General features: G+C 47.1%; 1 long non-coding RNA gene across 1 annotated transcript; it reads right to left on the bottom strand.

Moving 5' to 3' along the window:
• Window positions 1-6234: 6234 nt before the first annotated feature.
• On the bottom strand, window positions 6235-7582 carry Gm41910. Its single transcript, XR_878339.2, has 2 exons — window positions 7542-7582; window positions 6235-7430 (listed from the first exon to the last, which is right to left on the bottom strand). It is a non-coding gene; the product is annotated as a predicted gene, 41910 (long non-coding RNA).
• Between the last annotated feature and the right edge of the window lie 29 nt (window positions 7583-7611).

Below are 7611 nucleotides of genomic sequence, written 5' to 3'. Positions count from 1 at the left end.
TAGTGACAGTAAGCTTCTCTGGAAATCGCACTTGCCTTGTATTGGTCTTGCTTGTGTTTGTCATTTCTGTGGTACTGTGATTCTATAGTGGTTGCCTGAAAAACGGTTTCTGTGTGTGTCTTTTTTGTCTCTTTGTGTTCGGACTTGGACTGATGACTGACGACTGTTTTTAAGTTATGCCTTCTGAAATAAGCCTAAAAATCCTGTCAGATCCCTATGCTGACCACTTCCTTTCAGATCAACAGCTGCCCTGCCTCCCACTCCAACTCCAGAGAGCAGCCAGCGGGTCACAGTGGTCCCGCCCATGGACCTGGAGCCTAGGGAAAAATGAGCTCGGAAATCCGGAGCAAATGAGGAGTGGTCCCTGAGAAGTCAGTGGCCTAGATGTTGTGGCTGCTAAAAAAAAAAAAAAAAAAGAAGAGGAGGCTGTTCGAGTAGCTGCAGGTTCCCAGGCAGCTTCTCATTCCCCTGTCCCTCCCATCCCGTCTCTTGTTAACAGAAAAACTGCTTTCACTTTAAGATAAGTGCCGGTTGCAGCCAGCTGTGAGAGCTGCACTCCCGTCTCTGCTCTAAAGTTCCCTCTTCTCAGAAGGTGGCACCACCCTGAGTTGCTGGCAGTGAGTCTGTTCCAAGTTCCAGTGAGGGAGGCATCCGCCCACTTGGGGCTTCTGTCCAAGGTAAGGAGCACCTGTGAGTCTAACTGCCAGGCTCTGATGGGGGTCTCGTCTCTGTGGGACTAGAAAGTGTCCCAACAATCTGACCAAGGTAACAGAAAGTTACAAAAGTTAAGAGTTAAAGAAACATGAGGCTGACAAAGACAGAAACCAGAGTCAGAATCAGAGCTGTGCTGTGAGACAGAAAGATAAGAGAAATAAAATACTGGTCACAAAAGTCAGGAAAACTAGAAAACTTAAATAGTACCTGGCAACAAAAGAAAGCTTTTGGCTAAAGATCAACGTGTATACTGTAAAGAAAATGAGCACTGGGTGAGAGACTGCCCCAACAAAAAGAAGAGGAGCCCCCCTCATGACCAAACCCTTCACCTGTTCGTGGCTAAAAGTAAAGAGATAACAAAAGGGGTGCTAACACAGAAGCTGAGTCCTTAAAAGAGTCCGGTGGCCTACCTGTTGAAGCAGCTAGAAAAAGAGACTGTGTTTCATACTCCTCCACTGACCAGTGCAAAACAAGCTAAAAAGTTCCTGGGCACTGCGGGCTTTTGCAGATTGTGGATTCCAGTTTTGCTGAGTTAAAGAGATAAACAGCCCTTCGTATAAAGAAAAAAAAAAAAAGAGAACAATCTTAGATGGCCTTAAATGCTCTTGAGACTGCCCTGATGTTATCCCCAGCTATGGGACTCCTAGATGTGACTGAGAACAAAGGTATTGCCAAAAGAAGTTCTTACTCAGAGATTGGGACTCTGAAAAAGACCTGTGGCATACTTGTAAGAAATTAGACCTGGTGGCTGTAAGATGGCCTGCTTGTCTGCACATAGTGGCTTCTGGTCAAGGACGCAGATAAATTGACTCTGAGACAAAACTTGGCACATGTCCTAGAAAGTGTGGTTCAGCCCCCATGACCGATGGCTGACTAACGCTCTTGAAAGCATTATCCAACTGTTCCCCTGACCGATGGACACATTGTCAGAGCTTTGACTGAACGAGTGACCTTCGCTCCCCCTGCTATCCTCGATCTCACTACTGCCTGAGACTTCACCTACTCATCATTGTGCTGACATTCTGGCAGAAGGAACTCATACTCGAAATGATCTGAAGGATCAGATCAGCCTTGGCCTGAGAGTTCGAGCTGGTACACGGATGGCAGTAGCCTCGAGGTTAAGGGTAAGCGGAAGGCGGGGACAGCAGTGCAGTGGTGGACAGAAAGCAAGTGATCTAGGCCAGCAGCCTCCCTAAAGGGACTTCAGCCCAGAAAGCTAAACTTGTGGCTTTAATACAAGCTCTATATATACAGACAAAGAGAGCTGTTGACATCTGCAGAGAAAGACCTAAGATGCTGTGGCTAAAAAAAATCAGATGGCAAATCTAACCGCCCAGGCATCCTAAAGAACAATGATCCTGACAGTCTGAAGACTATCAAGTTATAGACAAATTAAGACTGGTAAAAGAAACCCTGTATGACATAGTAGAAACTGAAGAAAGAAAACTAGTCCTCTCATGAGAAGACAGACCTGACATCTACTGAAAAATAGACTTTACTGAAAAAATATGTGTATAAATACCTTCTGGTTTTTGTGAACGTTCTCAAGATAGATAAAAGCTTTTCCTTGTAAAAAAACGAGACTGATCAGATAGTCATCAAGAAGATTGTTAAAGAAAATTTTCCAAGGTTCGGAGTGCCAAAAGCAATAGTGTCAGATAATGGTCCTGCCTTTGTTGCCCAGGTAAGTCAGGGTGTGGCCAAGTATTTAGAGGTCAAATAAAAATTCCATTGTGTGTACAGACCTCAGAGCTCAGGAAAGATAAAAAAGAATAAATAAAACTCTAAAGAGACCTTGACAAAATTAATCCTAGAGACTGGCACAGACTTACTTGGTGCCCCTTCCCCTTGCCCTATTTAAAACTGAGAATACTCCCTCTTGATTCAGTTTTGTTTTACTCTTTTTGAGATCCTTTATGGGGCTCCTGTGCCCATCACTGTCTTAAATGATGTGTTTAAACCTATGTTGTTATAATAATGATCTGTATGTTAAGTTATAAGGCTTACAGGTGGTGCAGAAAAAAGTCTGGTCACAACTGGCTACAGCAAACGAGCTGGGTACCCCAAGGACAACTCACCAGTTCCAGCCAGAGATCTGATCTACGTACACCTGCGTCATGCTGAGACCCTCAAGCCTCACTAAAAGGGTCCCTGCCTAGTTCTGTTTACTAATCTGCCTTATTCTGTTTTTGTTCCCATGTTAAAGATAGAGTAAATGCAGTATTCTCCACATAGAGATATAGACTTCTGAAATTCTAAGATTAGAATTACTTACAAGAAGAAGTGGGGAATGAAGAATGAAAAATTACTGGCCTCTTGTAAGAACATGAACTTTTTACCTCGGAGCCCACCCCCTCCCATCTAGAGGTTGTTCTCGGAACACTCCTAAACTTTTCACCCCAAAACTCCTCATCCTAAAGTTCGAACCCTCCCAACTAAAGTTCGACCAAGAACATTTTTGAGATAAAGGCCTCCTAGAACAACCTCAAAATGAACCAGGTACTCCTTAGTTACGTAGGTTCCTTGATAGGACATGACTCCTTAGTTACGTAGATTCCTTTGGCAGAACTCCCTAGTGATGTAAACTTGTACTTTCCCTGCCCAGTTCTCCCCCCTTTGAGTTTTACTATATAAGCCTGTAAAAAATTTTTGCTGACCGTCGAGACTCCTCTACCCTGTGCTAAGGTGTATGAGTTTCGACCCCAGAGCTCTGTGTGCTTTCTGTTGCTGCTTTATTTCGACCCCAGAGCTCTGGTCTGTGTGCTTTCATGTTGTTGCTACTTTATTAAATCTTACCTTCTACATTTTATGTATGGTCTCAGTGTCTTCTTGGGTACGCGGCTGTCCCGGGACTTAAGTGTCTGAGGGAGGGTCTCCCCTCGAGGGTCTTTCAGTACCTCTATTCCTTCTGTCTTAGAACCCCATCTCTCTCCCCAAACTGACAGGGACAGGCACACTCTCTCTGAGAGAACCTGTACTTAGCTCAGCATGAGGGTACAAGGAGGTTTCTGGGCTGGGTTGGGCCTTCAGGGAAGGATGCGTTCCAGAAAGGGAAGGTCTCGGGGGCAGGTCTCTTACTCTGTCTGTTGGTGTCTCATAATCAAGTCCCTTCTTTCCATGCTTGTGGGAACCTGTACTAGTGCAGGGCCTGAGCACCTACCGGGTGTTCATGGGTTGCCTGCTTAGCCTGCTGATGACTGTTGCTAAGGAGCAAAAGGCTCAGAAACTACATCCTGCGGCTAGATGGAGCCTCTGCTGACTGATGGAAGTGAGCAGCCAGGGCTAGGGGATGACTGAAGGGAACTGGAGAAGGCTGTCCACTTTCCACTCCAGATCACCATGTCAGGTAGAGCAGACTTCATACAGCAGTGATTCTGGAACAGCGGTGGACACGTAGCACCCTGCGACACGCCCTAGACCTCGTAGGCAGTGGAAGGTATGGGAAAGAAGGCTGATCCAGAGAACGGCATCCCAGGGACGGACCAGGGCTTCTGTGCATCTGGACTCCGGTGGGGTTTTTGGTTTTGTTTGGCTTTCCCAGAAAGCATTTTTCTTTGTATCCCAGGGTGTCCTGGAACTCATGCAGTAGACCAGGCTGGCCTTGAACTTAGAGATCTGCCTGCCTTTGCCTTCTGAATGTTGGAATTAAAGGCGTGTGCCACCACTACCCTGGCTTTCTGTTATCTTCTTCTGCTCCTTCTTCTCCTTAAAGATTTATTCATTTTATGTATATGAGTACACTGTAGCTGTCTTCAGACACACCAGAAGAGGGCATCAGATCCCATTAGAGATGGTTGTGAGCCACCATGTGGTTGCTGGGATTTGAACTCAGGACCTTCAGAAGAGCAGTTGGTGGTGCTCTTAACCTCTGAGCCATCTCACCAGCCCCTGAAGTAGAAACTTAAGAGTTCTTTGGAAAGTCTGTTGTGTTGGATGGTGTTTTGTTAAGGCAAACAAGTAAAGGAATGTTTCATTGAAGTGGACAAAGGTGAAAGACTAAGGCAGACTTGTGAAGAAACATTCAGACACAGGAGAGAGGATGTTGTTAAAGCAAGCACACGTAAGGGCATGTGATGAAGGATTCTTTGCTTTGCTAAGGACACACCTGTATTGGTCCGCCTTACATCGAGCAGTTGAGCTCCACTTATTGGGACTCCATAGAGAGAAACTTGCCAAAAAATTTCTGGTGATGTGCTGTGGCTTCTTGCAGCTTCTGCAGATGGGGTTGATTAGCAGAATGATGTCAGCTGAGACAGACTCGCATGCTGAGGCGAGATCCGTGGAGGACATGTGATGTTTGGAAGGAGTATAGCTAGGACTCAAGGGTCAGTGAAGGAGGCTGAGCTTGGCTTGCTTGCATAGCTAAATGCTTGTTGGCCTTTACTGATCTTCACTCTGCTGAGAGAGTTACAGCTGAGAACTTTTCCTGATGTTCCTGTTGGCCCTGGTCCCTCCTGCTGACTCGTGCTAAGGCTGAGGCCCGGCTGTCTCTGCTAGGTACCCCTTCGCTGCTGATTTGCTATCCCAACTCCACCAAACTGGAGTGCTGGAATATCTGTGAAGTGTTTGCAAGTGGATCGAGCTGCTACTGATGACAACGAAGATGGGAGTTGCTCCAAAGAACCATTTCTAAACAGGTATCCTTTCTTTTTCACTACCTCTGGTGGGTGGTGGGCTAAAAGGGAGTTTAAAGCATTTAAGAAAGCTGAGCGGTGGTGGTGCACGCCTTTAATCCCAGCACTTGGGATTCAGAGTCAGGTGGATTTCTGAGTTCGAGACCAGCCTGGTCTACAGAGTGAGTTCCAGGACAGCCAGGGCTATACAGAGAAACCCTGTCTTGAAAAACAACAACAACAACAAAAACAAAACAAAAACAAAAACAAAAAAAAGTTTAAGAACCATCACTAAAAGTAGCCCCTTCTAGGATAGCCAGGACTATACAGAGAAACCCTGTCTCAAAAAACCAAAAGAAGAAAAAAAGTAGCCCTTGAAAATTTAAAGTTGCAGGCCCAGATCTTCCAGAAGGACTTCTCTGAGTACAAGGATGTTGCTAGCTATGAAGCATCTGCAGCGGATGTCCCCACTCTTCCTCCACACCCCACAGGTGAGGTTGAGGTCTCCTATTCCTGGCTCCCAGCTTCTTGCCTCCAGGTTCCTCCACCATCCTTGAGCTGTGACCTTGACTTGGTGACCTATGAACCTCCATCTCTGCAGGAGGCAGGAGGGAGCCTTGGAACATGTATCCAGAACCCCTGGTCACATGTTAATGCTCACTGCTGCCCTGTAAGAGCCCAGGAAGGCTAGGGTCCTCCTGGGATGGTGGGGTGGAAAGCCTGGATAATTTCTAGGGCAGGCTGCCAACTCTGAGGCAGCCTCCGTGAATCTGCAGTGGACTACCTATAGGGAGATGGGAAACTACTAGCCCTGACCCCTTAGGGCCTTTCCTAGTCAGAGCCTGAGACACATTTGTCTTAGTCAGGGTTTCTATTCCTACACAACACATCATGACCAAGAAGCAAGTTGAGGAGGAAAGAGTTTATTCAGCTTACACTTTCCACACTGCTATTCATCACCAAAGGATGCAGGACTGGAATTCAAGCAGGTCAGGAAACGGGAGCTGATGCAGAGGCCATGGAGGGATGTTACTTGCTGGCTTGCTTCCCCTGGCTTTCTCAGCCTGCTTTCTTATAGAACCCAGGACTACCAGCCCAGGGATGGCACCACCCACAGTGGGCTGGGCCCTCCCCTTGATCACTAATTGAGACAAAACCTTACAGCTGAATCTCATGGAGGCATTTCCTCAAGGGAGGCTCCCTTCTCTGTGAAAACTCCAGCTGGTGTCAAGTTGACACACAAAACCAGCCAGTACAACGTTCTTCTGTGTGACCGGGGCTTTTAATACTTTGGCTTTAGCATGTTACCTGCTCTACCTCTGCAGCCAGCTCAGGGGTGGGGCCTTAGGCAAGAACTGAGCTGTGTGTGGTTACGTTATTTGACCCTTGCAAACTTGAAGCTCACTCCAGGAGGTGGAACCTGGAAACCATGAAGCATCCTGTACTCCGTACAGGGCTTCTCATGTCTGAATTTTCCAATGCACTTCCAATGCCTGCACCTCTCCCTCACCTGGTCTCTGTCTCTCACTCTGCCTCAACCCGAACATTCAGTCTTTCTTTCAGCAAAGCACTGCTGGCGTTATGCTGTGTCATAGTTCATTTTATTATTGCAAAATCTCCCAGGAGAATGACGGAAGCATACTTTGCTTGGACATTAATGTGCAAGCCGGGCCCAGAGGCACATGTGTGTAATTATAGCACCTGGGAGGTTGTGGCAGGAGGATCATGAGTTTGAGGCCACTGGTGGGAGCTGAGGACTGTCAAAGAGCCTTGGCTACATCAACCTCTCCAGGCTCTGTTGGGTGTGCTGTGGACACTGAAGGCAAGAGAAGCCAGCCCACTCTTGTTCAGTCCTTGTCCTATGGGGACACCAAGTGCCTTTGTGGTCCTCAGGCATAGGCTGAGCTGTGACTGAATGCATGGTGTGACATTCTCTGGCAGCCGACATCAGTGACAGACACCAGCGTGGCATTTCCTTGGCCTGCGGGTATCCTGTTAGGTTGAAGCTGGTTGTAACACTGAGGTCTGTTGTTAGAGCCCATGGTGAGTGGCAGAACTTGCAATCTGAGTTATGTCTGAGGCTGGAAACCTGAAGCCAGTACACTGGGAACCAGAGGGACTGGATCAGTCCAGAGGAGAATTACTACTGTGAACAGACATCATGACCAAGGCAACTCTTAAAAGGACAACATTTGGGCTGGAGAGATGGCTCACCGGTTAAGAGCACCGACTGCTCTTCCGAAGGTCCTGAGTTCAATTCCTAGCAACCACATGGTGGCTCACA

The sequence above is a fragment of the Mus musculus genome, chromosome 1 (genome assembly GCF_000001635.26).
Source record: "Mus musculus strain C57BL/6J chromosome 1, GRCm38.p6 C57BL/6J".
In the NCBI taxonomy this organism is placed as follows: Eukaryota; Metazoa; Chordata; class Mammalia; order Rodentia; family Muridae; genus Mus; species Mus musculus.
The sequence above is the reverse complement of the archived record's forward strand: the minus strand, read 5'-3'. Positions and strand labels throughout refer to the sequence as shown.